The sequence below is a fragment of the Dendrobates tinctorius genome, unplaced genomic scaffold (genome assembly GCF_039654945.1).
Source record: "Dendrobates tinctorius isolate UK_male_01 unplaced genomic scaffold, ASM3965494v1 ptg000062l, whole genome shotgun sequence".
In the NCBI taxonomy this organism is placed as follows: Eukaryota; Metazoa; Chordata; class Amphibia; order Anura; family Dendrobatidae; genus Dendrobates; species Dendrobates tinctorius.
The window spans coordinates 2,092,197-2,114,080 of NW_027361730.1; the positions used below are offsets into that span (position 1 = coordinate 2,092,197).

Below are 21,884 nucleotides of genomic sequence, written 5' to 3' on the forward strand. Positions count from 1 at the left end.
CAGCTTGCACAAGCGGCCTGTAGTAAATGCCTACAATGGTGTCCTTTCCATTGTTCTGTCCTTGTATTCTTACCCAAACAGTTTCCACAGAACTTCCAGTCTCTGAAGCTTCAATCTCTGTGCAGACATATGCGTTTCTAACATACAGTGCGACACCCCCTCCTCGTTTATCAAGTCTGTTTCTTGCATATAAGTTGTATCCTTCTAGTCTTGTATTCCAATCATGTGTATTCAGAAAGTTGTGGGAAGCAGGGTGTGTTGCAGTCCGCGCTGCCGAGATTAACAAATCACCTGGGATGCAAGATGTTGTAGCAGTGTACTCCTTTATTTCCTCCTACGCATTTCGGCGCCCTTCCTGGCACCTTCCTCAGGGATATTACATCAGCCATAGGAGCAGGGAATTTATAGCCCCTTACATTAGCAATTATGGGTGTGTTCTGTTTACATGTGATGTCATAATGGTCATCACTGGGGGAGGGGCCAGCATTTTTGGCGGAATTTCACATAAATAGCATAATAAAACAAGAAAATGGTCCAAAACACTTGCTAAAATGTACATAAAAATCTTACAAACAGAATGATGTAAAAATTTCCATGAAAAATGCAGCAGAAACGTTGCTAAAATATCCAGACTATCACTGCAGAAAAAATGTTTTATAAACCCATTGCCACCCGACTTTCAGGGTAGTAGAACCCATGTATTTGCTGGTTTCGGTGTTTTCTCTTGTGACTAATGTTGAGCGCCACCGTCTCACTGGTATCAGAGCTGTTGGATCGAAGGTTCTATAAACTGCTTTTTCATGACACTATCCTGTTAAATATATGGTCCTATGGTTGTTATAAAAGAAAAAATTGTCAAAGAAATATGTCAAAAATAATATTATTATGTTGACAAACAATCTTCTTTATTTTTGTTTTAGGAGGGGAGCAAAGAGTGGTGCTGCTATTAAAATAAACTTCATAAAATATAAACCAGATTATTCCTAAGATCAACTGCTTCTTAAAAGTTTTTATTTTTATTTTATTGTAATTATTTATTATCAATAAAAAATTATCTAAAAAATTTGTATTAAAACTATTAAAAATGGCTTAAAAACTGTGTTTCTCATCTTCCGTGTGTTTATGGTCACTCTTTTATATATTGGTTGTGGTGGTATCACCCATAGATCGTGTGTCTGTTGGTACAGCAAACCTAGGTTCTAATACCCAGGAAGATCACAGGTCTCCATACAGGTGCAAACAATATAGCACAAGCGTGGTGTGGGAATTCATATCAATTCAGAAGTTATATTAAAGCCTTTTGGTTTTAATGTGTCCAGCTTAAACATCCAGTATTTCTCACGTTTTTTTAGGTGTTCAAACCTATTTGGTACATAGTCTGCTATGTGATCAATTGGGATTAGTTTGATTGCTCTTATATCTCTGTTGTGATGGGTGTCATAATGGAGTGACATACCATGGGCTCTATAACCATTCTTTATATTTGATCGGTGTTTGTTTAGCCTTTTGTGAAGCGGTCTGATGGTCCTCCCTATATATTGCAATCCGCACGGGCATTCAAGCAAATAGATAAATTCTGCTAAACAATTCATACCATGTTTGATGGAAAAGGATTCTTTTGTCGAGGTAGATTGGAAGGTGGTTGTCTGTTGTATACTTTGACAACAGAGGCATCTATTTCTTCTGCACTTTGAGACCTTTTTCAGTGGTTCTTTGCTGGGTTTCGTGGTCATTTTTTGTTTAAGCCGACTTGGAGCTACTATTCCTTTTATATTTGGGGCTCTGCGGAATGTTATCCCTGGTTTCCCAGGTATGATTGATTTCAAAATGGGGTCACTCTGAAGCAGATGCCAATGAGTGTTCAAACATTTCCTGATTGTTTTGTGGCAATGTTTTTGTGGTATGTTGTTATAAAATTCAGTACTTTCGTTTCCTCGGTCTTTTCCTTATTCTTCTGTGTTAGGAGAATTGCTTGAGGGATTTCTCCACTGTGTCTCTGCGTACTGGATATTAATTCCTTCGGGTAACCTCTCTCTAAGAATCTATCTTTGAGGATTTGGGACTGTGATGTATAATCTTCTTCTGAAGTGCAATTTTTCTTTATTCTTCTGAATTGGTTAGCCGGAATATTACGCAACCATTTTGTGTAGTGTCCACTCATATAGTTGATGTAGGAGTTCTTGTCTGTCGGTTTAAAATATGTTTTTGTGTAGATCTGTGTATCAACAGAAAAGATTGTAAGGTCAAGGAAATTGATGTTGTTTTCATGTATTGTTGGCTCGAACTTGATGCCCCAGTTGTTATTGTTCATATTATCAAAGAAATTGTCGAAATTGCCAAGCTCAGTGTCCCAGATGGGGAACAGGTCATCAATGTACCTTTTGTATAGGACCAGGCCTTTCTTATGTTCATTGTCATATATATGTATTCCTTCAAAAAGACCCATAAATAGGTTTGCATAAGAGCAAGCTGTTTTTGAGCCCATTGCTGTGCCATGTTTTTGATGATACATTGCACCATCAAATGTGAAATAGTTGTTGTTAAGTATAAAGTTCAGCCCATCGAGGATGAAATTGATGGTTCCTTTATCCAATTGTGTATCCTTTTTCAGGTAGTATTCTGTGCACAAAAGTCCTATGTCGTGTCCTATGTTCGTATACAATGAAGTAACATCCATAGTGACAAATCTGTAAGATTTCTTCCATGTCATTCCTTTTTAGGATCCTGATCATGTCTGTCGAATCTTTGATGTAGCTGTCTAATGTCACCACATATTTCTGTAGATTTTGGTCAATGTAGGTTGCGAGATTACTTGTGAGAGAGTCAATACCTGAGATTATTGGTCGTCCAGGGGGATTGGCCAGATTTTTGTGAATTTTAGGTAGATGGTATAAAAACGGGGTGGGGGGTTGCCTTTTTATCAGAAATTTCTTTAAATCTGCAGTGATTATTTCTTTTTTGAATGCTGTATTTATTTTTGGTTGTAAAGCTTTGTCAGAGAGGGATATGGGTTGTCTTTAATTTTTTCATAATATTTCGTATCTGATAATAATCTTGATGCTTCTTTTTTGTAGTCTCCAATATTTTGTATGATGATGCCCCCACCTTTATCGGCTGCCCGAATCACTATTTCTCTATTCTTGCTCAGATTCTGAAGTGCTTCTCTTTCTTTTTCCGTCAGGTTATTTTTGTCCTTCATCCTGCCTGTGTAGGTGTTATTATTCTTCATAAGAATATCTTTCTTGAGGTCTTTCAATAGTAAATCTTGGAATGTCTCAAGTATGTGGCCCCTGCTCTCCAGGGGATAAAAACTGGACTTTGCTTTTAAATTGGGATTGGATTGTATTATGTCTCTATTATCACTGTTGTTGTCAGGTTTAAGTAAAAAGTGTCTTTTGAGGGTCAACCTCCTAATAAATTGATGCACATCTAAGAAAAGTTTAAAATCATCTGGCTGGTTAGTGGGGCAAAATATTAAGCCTTTATTGAGAACCCTTGTCTCCTCTTCTGTTAGTGTATGGTCTGACAAATTGATGATGTTCTCATTATTATTGGTAATTTTTTGTTTCAATCCCGAAAGCTTATTCTTACTTTTTTCCTTGCTTCCTTTTCCTCTTTTTCCCCTTTTTTTTCTTTTTCCTGTAGTAGGGCTGAAAAACTTCGTTATATTTTGGTTTGTTCCTTTTACTGCGGCTAAAAAAGGAACTATGCCATTGTTGTCATTTTTCGAGTTGTCCAGTATGACTCTTTGTGTGGGTGTGTCACTGTTCAGTTCTATCGCTGTTGGTGTTGTTATGTTAATTGGATCTTCCTGGATTTGATTGGTGTCTGAGATGACCATCAAATCTGGTTCTGGATTTTTGTTATTGTTTGTTGTCCTGCCATTACTATGCAATATGATTGGATCAAGGGGCTTCTCCCTATTGATTTTATTAATGAGTTCTTTGATCTTCTTTAGGTGTTCTTCATCACTTGTTGTTGCTTTTTTAATGGGTGTGTTGTCCTTAGAGCTATTGTGAATTTGTGCCACAGTGGTTATTTGGTTGTTACTAGCTACTTTATTTGTAGGTGTTGCACTATTTTCACTGTAAATCCTGCTGTCTGATCCCATCAAATTGCCGGGTAGTTTTACCATATCAATGAACCCGTCCTCATCAAATATTTCATCTGGGAATAAACTGGATTCCTCCTCACTATTGATTTCCTCTTCGTCCATTATTTCAATCTCATCTATTGTTTCGGAGCCCGTATTTCTATCTACTGCCTGTGTTTGATTTGGTGTCTGTGGGTTGGATTTGTTGGGGACGTTGTTGGACACTGTTTTAATCACTGGCTGTATTTCTTTACTATTAGGTGGCATGACAGTGCTGTCCTTAATGTTGTTCTTTTTATTGTCTATGGTTTTTTTGTCCTGATTATTATTATTAATATTCTTGTTACTACCCCTATCTCTCTCTTCCTGATTTCTGTTTCTCCTAAAGCTATTGGAAAAACTCCTCTCTCCTTGTTCTCTAGAATGTGTGCGAGTTCTGTTCCTTCTGTATGTATTGTTTTCCATGTCTGGTTTGCCTTGAACGTAATCCTGTCTGTCTCTGTTGAGTTTCCTACTCTTCATAATCACCGTATCGTGCCCAATTTGCAATAAGCTGGTGCTGATATTGTAATAAATCCTTTTGAATTCAGTACATGTGTGAAATCTATTCAAACTTTCACTAATCAGGTTAATTTCATCTGTCGTGGCATCTGCTAGCTTAGACCTTTTATCACATAAAATACTTAACAATGTGTTCATACATTTTCTTAATACAAAATTCCAGTTCGTAGTAAAGTCATTATCATCAGGGAATGGAGAGTTCAATACTAATCTAAGGCCCCTAGGGCAGATGTTCTCTTCTATGTAAACAGATAAAAAGCAGGCATCAATGCCATACTGCACCTCCTTCTTGAGGGCATCCTCCAAAGCATGCAAAAGTTCTTTCATATTCTCAATTTCCTCAGTGCTAAATGTTCCACTCACAGTCACATTATCCTCAGAAGATGTCTGTACAGCGCCTATGGTCCGCTGTATCAGTTTCTCCCTGGAAGCATATCTTCCACGTAAATAATCCATCTTGTTACTCTATTTATGCTGCACTCTGTTCCAACAGGGATGCTATGTCCCAGACCAACGTTCCTTTCCCATCAAGTTCGAGCCAACAATACATGAAAACAACATCAATTTCCTTGACCTTACAATCTTTTCTGTTGATACACAGATCTACACAAAAACATATTTTAAACCGACAGACAAGAACTCCTACATCAACTATATGAGTGGACACTACACAAAATGGTTGCGTAATATTCCGGCTAACCAATTCAGAAGAATAAAGAAAAATTGCACTTCAGAAGAAGATTATACATCACAGTCCCAAATCCTCAAAGATAGATTCTTAGAGAGAGGTTACCCAAAGGAATTAATATCCAGTACGCAGAGACACAGTGGAGAAATCCCTCAAGCAATTCTCCTAACACAGAAGAATAAGGAAAAGACCGAGGAAACGAAAGCACTGAATTTTATAACAACATACAATAATTGCCACAAAACCATCAGGAAATGTTTGAACACTCATTGGCATCTGCTTCAGAGTGACCCCATTTTGAAATCAATCATACCTGGGAAACCAGGGATAACATTCCGCAGAGCCCCAAATATAAAAGGAATAGTAGCTCCAAGTCGGCTTAAACAAAAAATGACCACGAAACCCAGCAAAGAACCACTGAAAAAGGTCTCAAAGTGCAGAAGAAATAGATGCCTCTGTTGTCAAAGTATACAACAGACAACCACCTTCCAATCTACCTCGACAAAAGAATCCTTTTCCATCAAACATGGTATGAATTGTTTAACAGAATTCGTTATCTATTTGCTTGAATGCCCGTGCGGATTGCAATATATAGGGAGGACCATCAGACCGCTTCACGAAAGGCTAAACAAACACCGTTCAAATATAAAGAATGGTTATAGAGCCCATGGTGTGTCACTCCATTATGACACCCATCACAACAGAGATATAAGAGCAATCAAACTAATCCCAATTGATCACATAGCAGACTATGTACCAAATAGGTTCGAACACCTAAAAAAACGTGAGAAATACTGGATGTTTAAGCTGGACACATTAAAACTAAAAGGCTTGAATATAATTTCTGAATTGATATGATTTCCCACACCACGCTTGTGCTATATTGTTTGCGCCTGTATGGAGACCTGTGATCTTCCTGGGTATTAGAACCTAGGTTTGCTGTACCAACAGACACACGATCTATGGGTGATACCACCACAACCAATATATAAAATAGTGACCATAAACACATGGAAGATGAGAAACACAGTTTTTAAGCCATTTTTAATAGTTTTAATACAAATTTTTTAGATAATTTTTTATTGATAATAAATAATTACAATAAAATAAAAATAAAAACTTTTAAGAAGCAGTTGATCTTAGGAATAATCTGGTTTATATTTTATGAAGTTTATTTTAATAGCAGCACCACTCTTTGCTCCCCTCCTAAAACAAAAATAAAGAAGATTGTTTGTCAACATAATAATATTATTTTTGACATATTTCTTTGACAATTTTTTCTTTTATAATAACCATAGGACCATATATTTAACAGGATAGTGTCATGAAAAAGCAGTTTATAGAACCTTCGATCCAACAGCTCTGATACCAGTGAGACGGTGGCGTTCAACATTAGTCACAAGAGAAAACACCGAAACCAGCAAAGACATGGGTTCTACTACCCTGAAAGTCGGGTGGCAATGGGTTTATAAAACACTTTTTCTGCAGTGATAGTCTGGATATTTTAGCAACGTTTCTGCTGCATTTTTCATGGAAATTTTTACATCATTCTGTTTGTAAGATTTTTATGTACATTTTAGCAAGTGTTTTGGACCATTTTCTTGTTTTATTATGCTATTTATGTGAAATTCCGCCAAAAATGCTGGCCCCTCCCCCAGTGATGACCATTATGACATCACATGTAAACAGAACACACCCATAATTGCTAATGTAAGGGGCTATAAATTCCCTGCTCCTATGGCTGATGTAATATCCCTGAGGAAGGTGCCAGGAAGGGCGCCGAAACGCGTAGGAGGAAATAAAGGAGTACACTGCTACAACATCTTGCATCCCAGGTGATTTGTTAATCTCGGCAGCGCGGACTGCAACACACCCTGCTTCCCACAACTTTCTGAAGGTTTTTCCACGTGCGAGTGGTTGGTGGAGGTCCTGCAGCAGCTGATTCTGTGATATGCTCTCAAGCCAGTTGTGGGTTACACAACTGGAATAGGTGAGTGGAACTGTATTATACCGCTCATACTTCTAGTGTCACTAGTGATAGGGCACTATTGCGCCTCTTGTTCCCCCCACCATTTTTTGTATTGAATCATGTGTATTGTCCCACCAAGTTTCAGTGATTCCAATGACATCATATTTCTTTTCCTGTGTTAGTAGTTCCAATTCTCCTTGTTTGTTGCCCATGCTTTGTGCATTAGTATAGAAACATTTTAGTTTGTGATAGGTTTCTCTTTCTCCAATATTTTTATTAATTAGATTCTTTTGTCTTTGTTCTTCCTTTCCACTTCTAATAGCAGAGTTCTCAATAGCATTTGTCAGGTGTATGGCTTTTTCTGGTCTTTTGCTTCCCTTCCCATGTTGTTCTAGTTTAAAGCTCTCCTTACAAGTGTAGCAAGGCGACTTCCAAATACATGCTTTCCAGTCTTCGTAAGGTGCACCCCATCTCTAGCAAGTAGTCCATCGTATAAGTAATTCACTCCGTGATCCAGAAATCCAAATCGTTGCTGACGGCACCATTGGCGTAGCCAGTTGTTCACCTGCAGAATCTTATTCCACCTCCTTTTCCATGGCCATCCACTGGGAGGATGGAAGAGAAGACCACCTGTGCTCCCAGTTCTTTTACTTTCTTGCCTAAGTCTTCAAAGTCTCTGCAGATGGTTTCCAGGTCATTTCTTGCCGTGTCATTTGTCCCCACATGTAGTAGCAGGAATGGGTAGTCATCTGTAGGTCTGAAGAGTCCTGATATCCTGTCAGACACATCTTTAATTTTTGCACCTGGAAGACAGCACATTTCTCTTGAAGTTATATCCGGTCTGCAGATAGTGGCCTCTGTTGCTCTCAACAGGGAATCCCCCAAGACCACCACTCTTCGTTTCTTCTTCACAACATTTTTCTTTCTCCATCCAGGAGGACTCTGAAGGCGTACAAGGTTGCTGTTTGTTGGCAAAGTCTTATCCTGATGTATTTCTTCATCGTTTTCCTGCGTGAGAGCCTGGTACTGGTTCCTGAGCAGTATGGGTGCTGACTGCCTCCTGATCCTCCTGCTTCTCTGGGTCACATGTCTCCATTCCTCTGTTTCTTCAGGTGCACTTCGAATTTCTTCTTTCTGTAACATGAAGAGATAATTCTGCTCTGTCTTCACCTCCTTAATGATCTTCAACGTAGCTAACCTCTCTTCGAGATTTTGCAACTTTTCCTCCAACAGGGACACAAGCTTGCATTTGTGGCATGTGAAGTTTGGCATTTCCACTGGTAAGTCTGTGAACATGTAGCAAGAAATGCAGCTCACCAAATGGCTCCTGGCCTCTTCCATATTGAGATTTCTTAAAAACGATGAAAGATGAGCCAAAATTTGCGCGCCGACAGGCGCGCAGTTTTCCGATCTCCTCTTTTCAGCTGCAGCGGCCAAAACCCAGTGATCGTTGAGCTCGCGGAGACTCTTCACTTATCCCAGAAGGCACTGGGAATATGCAAATGATCTCCTCAAGACTCTTCCCCTGGTTTTCCGATTTCCTCTTTTCAGCTGCAGCGGCCAAAACCCAGTGGATCGTTGAGCTCGCGGAGACTCTTCACTTATCCCAGAAGGCACTGGGAATATGCACATGATCTCCTCAAGACTCTTCCCCTGGTTTTCCGATTTCCTCTTTTCAGCTGCAACGGCCAAAACCCAGTGATCGTTGAGCTCGCGGAGACTCTTCACTCTTCCCCTGGTTTTCCGATTTCCTCTTTTCAGCTGCAACGGCCAAAACCCAGTGATCGTTGAGCTCGCGGAGACTCTTCACTTATCCCAGAAGGCACTGGGAATATGCAAATGATCTCCTCAAGACTCTTCCCCTGGTTTTTTATTGTTACATGGAGGACAAACACATATACCTTTATAGTATCTAGAACGCTACAAGGGCACATACATCTGACATGGGAGGTCCAGATCCAAATTTTTCACTAGGCCCCATCAGACTATAGTTACACAACTGCCTGTCGAGCAGCTGTTATTAGCTCCAGCAGCACTGCACAGCTCCCATCAGCATTTATCGGCTACTGCCAAGTACAGCACATCAGCTTCTACTCAATAGAATAGGAGATGATCTGCAGCACCAGCAGTACCCCCATGGATCTGATATTAATTGACCTATTCTACAGATAGATCATAAATATAATTTGCCCAGAAAGGGACTCATTAGGATTAAGACATTCATGTAATAATGTATTTAGTTTGTTCTGTGAAATCTATTGACAAGTCCTATTTAAAGTTTATGTGAAATAAAATCTGCATGGAGCAAAAGAACCTTTATCAGTCTGAGCTACTGAGAATTTATGATAAGCAAAATTTTGCAGCTTATATCAATCTAATTTTATTTAGTGCAATTTCCTTTGTAGCTTAATAGAAATGACTTCACCTCCTACCTACTGGTATGCACGAGCGATCATCTGGTATCTTGCATATGTCCTATTCCAGTGAATAGGACAGGTGCACGGCACCTGCTGATCATATATGAATCAAACATAATCAATCATGGAAGGTGCCATAAGAGATAAAAAAGTTAGGTGAAACCAAGTAAATTAAAAAGTATTTTTTATTCATTACCAAATTAAAACAATGAATACGAATAGTAAAAAGACAGGGCAAAGGGGCCTCCAAAAGAAAGGGGGAAGGAATGACCAGCAATGAACTAATGATTATACCAGTTGGTATAGATAAAGTGCACAGGAGCGAGATTCCGGAAGTCCCATTAGCCAAAGGGGGTGGAACCGGATGCGCGCGCTCCAACGGATCCTCCGGACTTACCCTGCAACGTGTCCGCATCCAATACCCTCTTAGCACCTTGCATAAATACTCTCCAAACACCCCTTTGACCTGTCTTTTTACTATTCGTATTCATTGTTTTAACTTGGTAATGAATAAAAAATACTTTTTAATTTACTTGGTTTCACTTCACTTTTTTATCTCTTATGGCACTTTACATTATTGATTATGTTTGAAATATGTTCATTGAAGTGACTTCAGCCTTTTGAAAATAGTATTATGGGAAGAATGATCATACATGTATGTGGTAAAGCATTGTCATCGATACCGCTCACCTACCATTATGGAAGTGTCGCCAGACACTATATGGACAACCTCTTATAAAATCCCTGTTTATCCCCCCCTTGAAATAATAACACCTACACTCACCTCTGGTGCCCGGTTTCACTCTCCCCTCCTTCAGATGTAAAGAACATTCAGCGAAAGTGATATCTGCTGCTGTTTTGCTAATAACAACCGTTGATTGGCCAATAGCAATGTCACATGATCTGCGGGAGAGCCAGTAACACCAATGGCACCACCGGAATGGCGCAGGCGTCATTATTTTGCAGGGGGTAAAACTTAGGGATTCAAAAGGGGTGACAAAAAGTGATAAATGCCATTAGAGTTTTTACCACAAGTCAATTGCGAAAATTATTTTTTTCTAACTTCTATAATTTTAAATAACATTTAAATAATATTGCAATGAAGATCACATTAGAATGCATGATTCTTTGTTATATAAGCAAATAATCAATTATTATGTCCATCTTAATATCCAGTATAAAGTCGTCCATTTTTTACCACATTGTTGTGAGCTAGTCCTGTATTTTAGTGAAAGTTGTCATTTTAACTTGTGCCAGTTCTTTTTCTTTAACCAGGTAAGCAAATTCAGTACATCCTTATAGCATTCTATACTTTTGGTAGCCAATAATTAAGGTTGTTCTTCAAAAATGTTTTTTTTTTCACTTGGCGAAAGTAATTCCTCTTCACTCCCAATGATTATTTACAGGCTGCAGTGGTGACAGCATGAATATGGCACATATCACATAGACATTCCTTTTGAATTATGGTTTAACAAAAATTTAAAAAAGCAAAACAAACCAACGAACTAATGAAAATGGCATGGCCAAAATTTATGGACCAATAGAAAAGATTTAAAAGATCATTTGTCCATAAGGACATACTAATGTTAAACTAATGTGTATCCTGTAATTAGCAGCACAGGTGTCTACAACTTGTAATCAGTCAGTCTGCCTATTTAAAGGGAACCTATCACAATGAAATTCCAAACCAACCTGCAGGAATCATCTTATAGACTAGGGGGAGCTGAGTAGATCGATATATAGTTTTGTGAGAAAAGATAAAGTATAACCTGTGTTTAATGTAATCTTCTGCTCTGTCTGGGATTTTCCAATCAGTAGACAGATCTTTAAGTGACTGACAGCTATCTCTGTATGCACACTTATACAAAGAAAGCTGTCAGTCACAGATAGAATAGTGACCATTTCTTTCCTCAAAGACAAAGAATCTCCACAACCTGCCCTCCAAAACCATCTCCTCATACAGTTCCAACAGGTCCAGACAGCTAAAGTCTCCCATGCTACATAGAGCTCCGCAGGAAAACAGTCACTGTCCGGGGTCCTGCCAGTCCTATAGGATTTAGATCACCATCACAGGGACTGCTATATGCACCGTACCTGCAGGATTAAGATGGTTAGTGATACTTGACAGGATCTTATTGGAGGCTTTGGGATCGGTAGTCTTGTAGGAGTAGAAGTCACTGACAACCTTCATCACGTCCTCCTTTCCACGTCGCATGTTTCCGCTCTCATCTCTCATCTCGTTCAGGGGCGTGTGTGGAGTTTCCTGAAAATGAACGAGTTGCATTTCTCACCCTTCTCCTGGTTCTCCAATGGAAAACGTAAGACAATTCGCTGGGACTCCCCCTCAAAGTGCCTTTTTAGGCTCTTCTGGGTCACCTCCAGCTCCTCCCTCACATCCCAGTTGCAGTGAAGAAAGTCTTGCAGCGACAGCAGCTCGTGCTGCAGTCATCTGAAGTGCCTCTTTTCACAAGCCTGTTGTCGACACTTGGCCTGAAAGAAACAGTGAAACTCAAGTTTAACACACTCCCACCAGTCTCAAATGGTTTCGAAGCTCCCCTTTTGGGACCACCATGTGGCTTATGTGACTCTAGTCCCTCCACGACTTCAGCCTTTTCCAGCAGAGAACAAATCAACTTCCTGGAGCTGGAGCCAGAGGGAAATCCATGGCCAATGACACTTTGAAACTGAATGGCTCTTTGGTCAGAGAAAAAGCAGGGGACCATAGAGTGCCTACTCTGCCTTACTGCCCGAGGTGAGCACAAAATCAATCCTGGAGTGGAGAAAGCCTCTCTCCATGGAACCCGCAATGTTTAGAAGAGAGGCCTTGGTCACCATCTTGATAAGCAGCTTGGATGTGACATCCAACTTAAAAGATGTGCCGGAACTACATCCATCCTCTTTGATGGGGCAGCTGAAATCCCCGGCTATTACTATGATCCTGGTGGTGGCAAACTGAGGACACATGGACTGGAGGAGCTTCAGGCACTCATCCTTTACAGGAGATGCATGTACATTGATGACCTGACAGGTTCCCCCCACCCAGGTGCCATCTGCAACCACTTGAAAGGAATCAAGCGTGAAAGCACCTCCCCTAATCAGGATGATTGTCTATAAAATAAACGTAGTCTCATGTTCAAAGCAGTAGTGGATGGTAAGATATGGAGCTTGAAATTCAAAAGTTCAACAGTGTTACCCTTTTGCTCATCAGTGTATAAACATCACACAACTGAACAGAAGATAGACATAAAAAGGTCTAATATCTGAACTTCCACCTGATGAAGACGGATTCTCCGTCGAAACGCGTTGTGGTTTAACCCCATCTCTTGTCTGAGTCTCTTTCCTGCACTCCTAAGACCATTTCCATTTTCTCATTGCTCCTATCCTCCATTGGAGGTTTTCGGCTGGAGCTGCGGAGGAGACCTGACATTTTTGTCTGCCCCTGGGTTGCTTCCTAAGCGCTCCTCTATGACCACTTATCACTGACTCTTAATATCTGAACTTGTCTTTGATGCTCTTAACATTGATGGAAAAGATGTTTAGGTTAGCCATCATTGGGAAAAAAAAGAAAAGTTACTGCAAACTATTTGCTCTAGTTACCACTCCAGTCAGGTGCATCTTTGTCAAATGACGTGACCTCCAACAGGTTCTCTTCTTCTGGCCAATTGAGCAGCGAAGTTGGGATCTCAGGAACTTCCAGTTCCTCTGGTTCGGTCACCAGGGATTCCACTATCTGCTCCATCTCTTCTGGCTCTTGGAGGATGGTCTCTTTCTCTCTGCTTTCCACGACTTCAACTATAATTTTCTTGGAGGCTTCAGCAATGGGGCTGTCCTTCATTTTCCTCTTCCTCTGTGTTGGAACTGAGGAGACAAGATCTGAAAAGTCCTCCTTGGCAAGGAATGTGGTATGTGGAGAAAGATTAAGGTCTATAGCAACCATGGTCTGTGGAGGGAGAGGGGCCTTCAGGGTAGATGAAAGGATATTGTTAGGCGTTGGGTTACTGCAGCTGCACAGCAGGAATCCAGAGCCATGCAGCCAGCGGTCTCCCATGCTCCTCCGACCTCTCAGGGACCTGCACAGCAATCTCAGCGATCCAGACGCCCTGCTCAGACCAGCTCTCTGGGTCTGGCTGTTGCTGCCACCTCTGGACCAGCAATGGTAGCGCAGCTTGCTCTGCAGGAAACCACTTCAGAGGCTAAGTCCTCTCGCCGCGCTACTGGACATGCTCACGAGACGATCTCCCAGTGGAGATCGGGAGTCACGTGCTCAGGTCCTTCTCCTGATCTGATTGGTCCATCTCAGAGATCTGGAAGGTCCCGGAAGCGCACGGCTATAAAAGGCCTGCATGGCCGCTCGGCCATGCGCTAGTATAGTCTCTAATTGCTACTGTGTGAATGATGATGGATGCATGTACCTGCGAATGACTCAATAAGATCCCCTCCCTCTGATATTACGTGTGTGGATAGGGACTTAGCTTTAGAGTCAGCGCCAGTCAGTGGCATGCTACAAGGCACAGTGCTCATCTCCACAGAGCTAGCGTCCAACAGTGTGCCCCTCCTGGGCATTGTCGTATAGCGACTGAGTCAGTTGCCACGCTGCAGTCAGCAGCACTGGTGGGCGTCCGCGGTAGCGACGCCGCACGCTCGGTAGGTCTAGACGGACACCGACCCTGTGCCTTGGGCCCGAGTCCTGTGACCATATACCATGCGTGCACACCGCTGAGACCTGTGAGGTCAACAGGCTCGGCATTTATGTTTATGCCTTAAGGCGCCTCTGTGAATATAACAGAGTATGCCCTGTGCACACCGGGTGACGTTCAACCCGTGTGCGTTATACCGCCATATTGTGCATCTGCCATTACATAGCAGCAGTTTAACACCTCTGCACGGTAGACCCCGGACGGCGAACACACTTTCTATTATTTTATATTTAGTGCGTTCTGCCGTCCCTAACATTATACTAGCGCCAGGGTCTGGCTAGTAATGGTGGACCTGCAGCAGCTACAGCGGTACATTCTGCAGCTGGAGAGCAGGTTGGCGGCTATTGAGAGCTCCACCTCAGCTGCGAATGCTACAGTGGCCGCTGCTCAGGCAGTCGCAGTGGCTGTCTCACGCTTGTCCACACCCACGCCTATGCCGACAATAACCCGCCTCCCGTTGCCCGATAAGTTTTCCGGTGATAGCAACGCCTGCAGGGGTTTCGTGAGCCAGTGCTCTATCCAGCTGGAGTTACTTGCCACGCGATTTCCCACAGAGCGTACACAGGTGGGGTTTATTGTTTCTCTCTTATCAGGTAGGGCGTTAGAGTAGGCTGCGCCATTGTGGGAGCGTGATGACCCCATGGTTCAAGGCACTGCTCAGTTCCTCACGGCCCTGAAGCAGGTCTTTTTGGGACCACGGATCACGCACGACACCTCCCTCCAATTATTGGCCCTAACACAGGGGTCTCTCTCGGTCAGCCATTATGCCGTCCGATTCCGGACATTGGCTTCCGAACGAGAGTGGCCTGATAAAGCACTCGTCCCTGTGTTTTGGAGAGGGTTAGTGGAGCATGTCAAAGATGCTCTAGCAACCAGAGAAGTCCCCAAAAGCTTGGAGGAGTTGATTGCCATCTCCACCCGCATTGATCTCCGGTTTACGGAGCGCGGGCTGGAACGTGCGCAATCCAGAAGGAAGGATTATTTTGGCTCCCACCTTCTCCGAGCCACTAAGATTTCCCACTCAGGAGCTTACACCTTCTGAACCTATGGAGGTGTCCTGCACCGGCAGCAAGCCACGTCCGGTCCGAAGCTCCGCACGCTGTTACCAGTACCGGCAGTTTGGTCACTCGGCTAGCACGTGTCCTCTGCGGTCAAAAAAACGATCACGTCCAGTGGTCATAGGTGGTGGTCTAACTAATATGAAACCCTTTTCTCCCAAACCAGCATTCCGAGGGACCCTAGATAGCGGGGCTTCCACTTGGGAGGTAAAGGTCATGGTGGATTCTGGGGCAGAAGGGAATTTTATGTCCTCGACCTTCGCCCTAAAGCACGCTATTTCTCTGGTGTTACTGCCCCAACCCCTGAACATCAGGGTGGTTAATGGTGCACCTTTACCATCTCAGGTGACCCACCAGACAGCACCACTCGGTCTCTCAATCTCACCGTCTCATCGTGAGATTTTGTCCTTGTTCATTTTGCCTGATGGCATCGACCAGGTGCTTCTCGGAGTTCCCTGGCTTCGTTGCCATTCCCCTCATATTGTTTGGGCTTCGGGGAATATACTGGGTTGGAGCAAGGACTGTGAGGGAAGGTGCCTGAGGGGCAGTGTTCAGGTAGCTTCCACTGAAGTACCCGCGGATCTCTCCGCGCTTCCCAAACCGTACCATCAGTACGCGGACGTCTTCTCTAAAAAAATCTGCGGAGACGCTTCCGCTGCACTGTCCTTACGATTGTCCGATAGATCTGTTGCCAGGCACGGAACCTTCTAGAGGCTGCGTGTATCCATTATCAATCCCCGAGACGGAGGCTATGTCTCAATATATCTGGGAGAACCTGGCAAGAGGTTTTATCAGAAAGTCGGTGTTGCCGGCTGGTGCAGGGTTCTTCTTCGTGCAGAAGAAGAGCGGAGAGTTACGTCCCTGCATTGATTACAGAGGTCTCAACGCCATAACGGTTGAAAATAAATACCCTCTTCCGTTGATCTCTGAATTATTTGACAGGTTGCGATGGGCCCGGATCTTTACAAAATAAGATCTACGGGGGGCGTACAACCTGATCCGCATTCGCGAAGGAGACGAGTGGAAGACAGCATTTAACACCAGGGATGGCCATTATGAATATCTGGTCATGTCCTTCGGCCTCTGTAATGCGCCTGCTGTCTTCCAGGATTTTGTTAATGACATCTTCCGCGATATGCTCACTGGTGGTGGTCTATCTGGATGACATCCTCATCTTTTCGCCAGATTTGACCTCCCACCGGAGAGACGTCTGCAAGGTCTTTGACCGTCTGTGGGTGAACTCTCTTTTCACCAAGCTGGAGAAGTGCCAGTTTGAGCAGGAGTCCTTGCCATGCCTGTGCTACATCATCTCGGCCCAGGGGTTGGCTATGGATCCAGCCAAACTGCAAGCGGTCATGGACTGGCAGGAACCACATTCACTCAAAGAGGTGCAGCGCTTTTTGGGGTTCATCAACTATTATCACCAGTTCATCCCCCACTTCTCCACACTAGTAGCTCCTCTGGTTGCTCTCACAAAGAAAGGAGCTAATCCTAAGGCTTGCTCTGAACAAGTCTCCCAGGCCTTCTCGTCTCTAAAATCCCATTTTGCTGGCGCTCCCATCTTACACCGTCCCGATGTGGATAAACCTTTTATCCTAGAGGTAGATGCTTCTTCCATTGGTGCAGGAGCAGTCCTTTTCCAGAAGGATGCTCAAGGACGGAAGCATCCCTGCTTCTTCTCAAAGACCTTCTCACCGGCGGTGAAGAACTACTCCATCGGGGACAGGGAGCTGCTGGCAATTAAGTTGGCCTTTTCCAAGTGGAGACATTTCCTGGAGGGAGCCCGCTTTCCCTTCCAGGTGTATACGGACCATAAAACGGCCCAGCGCTTGAACTCTCGTCAAGCTAGGTGGTCGCTTTTCTTCTCCTGCTTCTGCTTCACGTTGCACTATCTCTCTGGAGAGAACGTCTGTGCGGATGCTCTCTCGCGCTCGGTGGTTTCAGCAGAGGGAGAGGAGGCTGAGCCTCTGCAAATTCTCCCTACTGAGAGTTTTAGGACCGTGGCTCCAGTTGCTCTCGAGTCAGTGCCGCTGGGCAAGACCTTTGTCCCTCCTTAGCTATGGCCGGAGGTTCTCGCGTGGGCACACGCGTCACTTGGGTGGTCACTTTGGCAATAAGCAGACCACAGAACTCCTGGCAAGGTCTTATTGGTGGCCGCACATGACTCGAGACACGAAAGAATACATATAGGCATGCGTCTCGTGTGCACGGAACAGGTCCCCTAGACAGAGGCCGGCTGGGTTATTGTATCCTCTGCTCGTGGCAGACAGACCTTGGGAGATGGTTGGCATGGATTTTGTGGTCGGCCTGCCCAAATCTGGTGGCAGTACGGTCATCTGGGTAGTCACCGACCATTTTTCTAAGATGGTGCATCTGGTGCCACTCGCGTGGTTGCCGTCCGCTCGTGGTCTTGCCACACTGTTCATTAAACATGTATTCTGTTTGCATGGCATGCCGGACAAAATTGTTAGTGACCGAGGTCCACAATTCGCATCCTGGTTTTGGAGGGAGCTCTTCAGCCTACTCAGCATTGAACTAAACCTGTCCTCCGCTTATCACCCTGAGACGAACGGGTTGGTTGAGAGAGCCAACCAAATCTTGGTCACGTACCTTCGGCATTTTGTGTCTGCCAGGCAGGATGACTGGGCATCCTTGCTACCATGGGCTGAATTTGTCCTGAACAATGCAGTGGCTGATTCCACTGGTCAGACACCGTTCCTTCTTAATTACGGCCAGCATCCACGTGTCCCTGTCCTGATGCCAGTGTCCTCCACTGATTCCAGGGTGGCAGACTGGGCATTGGAGGCTCGCGACATTTGGGATTGCACCCAGGATGCCATTCGAGCCTCTAAAGAACGAATGAGGGCGTCCACTGACACACATCGGCGTCCCGCTCCAACCTTTTCTCCCGGCGACTTGGTGTGGCTCTCTGCTCGAAACATCAAGCTGCGGGCCGAGTCTACCAAGTTCGCGCCACGATACATTGAACCTTTTAAGGTTCTCGAGCGAATCAGCTCGGTGGTCTACCGCCTGGCTCTTCCACCACATTTGACCATCTCTGACGTCTTCCACGTGTCCCTTCTCAAACCTGTTCTCATGGTACGGTTCTCCGAGTCATCTGCCGGCTCATCAGACTTGTTTTTGGATGAGTTTGAGGTTAATGCCATTGTGGGATGCAGGATTGTGAGTGGCAAAAACTTTACTTGGTGGACTGGAAGGGTCATGGCCCAGAGGACCGGACCTGGGAGCCAGTGGAGAACATCCATGCTCCACTCCTGATCACGGCCTTTGAGCGTAGCGAGGCTCAGAGGCCCTAGGAGGGGGGGTAATGTTAAGTGTCGGGTTCCTGCAGCTGCACAGCAGGAATCAAGAGCAATGCAGACAGCGGTCTCCCATTCTCCTCCGACCTCTCAGGGACCTGCACAGCAATCTCGGCGATCCAGACGCCCTGCTCAGACCAGCTCTCTGGGTCTTGTTGTTGCTGCCACCTCTGGACCAGCAATGGTAGCGCAGCCTGCTCTGCAGGAAACCACTTCAGAGGCTAAGTCCTCTCGCCGCGCTACTGGGCATGCTCACGAGACGATCACCCAGTGGAGATCCGGAGTCACGTGCTCAGGTCCTTCTCCTGATCTGATTGGTCCATCTCAGAGATCTGGATGGTCCCGGAAGCACACGGCTATAAAAGGCCCGCATGGCCGCTCTGCCATGAGCTAGTATAGTCTCTAATTGCTACTGTGTGAATGATGATGGATGCATGTACCTGCAAATGACTCATTAAGATCCCCTCCCTCTGATATTAAGTTTTGTGGATAGGGACTTAGCTTTAGAGTTAGCGCCAGTCAGTGGCATGCTACAAGCCACAGTGCTCATCTCCACAGAGCTAGCGTCTGACAGTGCGCCCCTCCTGGGCATTGTCGTATAGCGGCTGAGTCAGTTGCCGCGCTGCAGTCAGCAGCACTGGTGGGTGTCCGCGGTAGCGACGCCGCACGCACGGTAGGTCTAGACAGACACCGACCCTGTGCCTTGGGCCCGAGTCCTGTGACCATATACTGTGCGTGCACACCGCTGAGACCTATGAGGTCAACAGGCTCGGCATTTATGTTTATGCCTTAAGGCGCCTCTGTGAATATAACAGAGTACGCCGAGTGCACACCGGGTGACGTTCAACCCGTGTGCGATATACCGCCATATTGTGCGTCTGCCATTATATAGCAGCAGTTTAACACCTCTGCATGGTGGACCCTGGGCGGTGAATGCACTTTCTATTATTTTATATTTAGTGTGTTCCGCAGTCCCTAACAGATATCTTCTGAGGAGTAGGGGAAGGAGCTGGAGGTGGAATCCTCAGCAGTGACCTTGGTAAAGGGGGTTGAGATGGGAGTGATCAGGATAGGGAAGACAGTCCTCTTAGCCTCCTATGATTTTTTTCTGGGCTTTGTGGCCACTATTACCACAGCTAGTAATGCAGCTGGGTCCGTGGTCACAGCATCCTTGGTCACTGTAGCCTGGGTCACCAGGGCCTTGAGAATTTGACATAGAGAGATGTTAAAATAAGGTGTGTTCTGTAATTAGCATATCAGGTTTCTGCAAACTTGTAATCAGTCAGTCTACTTATTTAGGGGGTGAAAATTATGCACTGTGTTGCTTTGTATCTTGGTATGTACCACACTGAACATGGACCAAAGAAAGCTAAGGAGAGAGTTGTCTAAGGAGATTAGAAAGAAAATTATAGACACACGAAAGGTAAAGACTATAAAACCATCTTCAAACAGCTTGATGTTCCTGTTACTACAATTGTGCATATTATTCACGGATAATACGAATAGTAAGCAAAGAGTCCAGGGCAACTTCCAAAGAGATTAGAGGTGAACTTCGAGGTCAAGGTACATAGTGCGATCTGACAATTATCTGTTGCTGTCTTGCCCAAAGTGAAAACCACTACTGAAAGCAAATCACAAAACATAGGCTCATAGAAGGCTATTTTAGAATAATTCAATGTTTTGCTCTTAGCCATTCTATAGCATTCTATAATGCTGTAGATAAGCCCCCGGTCCGGCCTGCAAGATAAGAAAAATAAGTTTTATTATACTCACCCAGGGGGCGGTCCGGTCCGATGGGTGTCGCAGGTCCGGTGCCTCTCATCTTCTTGCAATGCTGCCCTCCTGCTTGCTTCCTCGCTCCCAGCATTGGGCTTCTGCGCTGGTGTACTTATCTGCCCTGTTGAAGGCAGACCAAATTACTGCAGTGTGCAGGCGCTGGGCCTCTCTGACCTTTCCCGGCGCCTGCGCACTGCAGTACTTTGCGGTGTCTCAAAAAGATGGGAGGCATTGGACCCGGATCTGCAACACCCATCAGACCGGACCGCATCAGACCGCCCCCTGGGTGAGTATAATAAAACTGATTTTTCTTATCTTTCAGGTCGGACCTGACCGCCCTCCGGCTGAGTATAATAAAACTTATAGATAAGCCCTGAAAGGCAGTGGCCGCATCTTATAGCGGCTGAAAGAGGTGACAGGTTCTCTTTAAGCCTTTTATGTTGCTTAATGTAAAGTATCTTGTAGTATGGAAGATGGGATAACAAACCTACAACAGCGTATTCCCAGAGCTATGACTTTGCATTCCTTGCATTGACCACCAAAGCGACATCTCATATACATTGATGCTTTAATTTGCTGCTTATTATTTGACATCTAATTCCAAAAATCAATTGTCAATTCTGTGTGTTATTTTTGATTGAATGATAAACTTGAGCGGACTAACCTTTCTGCTGACACCTGTGTAACCAATGTATTTTTCTTTCTCTCTCCATCTCTCTTTTTTCCTCTCGTTTCTCATTTCATTCTCTCTGTTATGCTTTTCTCTTCTTGAATCTTATTTTGCTGCTTCTTTAATGAATAATTCTACCTGTCTTTTATTACTATCCTGACTTTACACAATTCTGCTATCATCTTAAATATGTCATGTATTTTGTACTTTTACATACCTAATGCCACTGTCACAATATTTTTCTCCAACCACCCATCTGTCCATATCCTGGTGGAATTTACCATTTCTAAACATTTCGTAATGTGATTTTTCTGGAAACTTTTCTTTATTACATCTAAAATTTGCATACTTAATGTATAAATATTACATTTTATACCGGAATTATGAATTTTGTGTCAATCTGCCATTACAAATTATGTTTAACACATCAATCTCTGCTCACATCCATATTTTCCTGTGATGTCTAATTCTTTATGGCTGAACCAAACACTTTGATGTATAATATCCACCCATATCGGTTTATGTCTATTTCATTGCATTTGACATTCCTGTTACATTCTTCAACCCAAAACCATATTCTTTAATTGTATGATAAACAATCATATCAAATGCCTTCCTTTATAATTTTGCTGGCT

At 43.8% G+C, this 21,884-nt stretch overlaps 1 protein-coding gene across 4 annotated transcripts in view; it reads left to right on the forward strand.

The window, feature by feature from the left end:
• The window catches only part of CCDC136 (coiled-coil domain containing 136), a 291,047-nt gene that overhangs the window by 140,454 nt on the left and 128,709 nt on the right, over positions 1-21,884 (forward strand). The window lies entirely within an intron of this gene.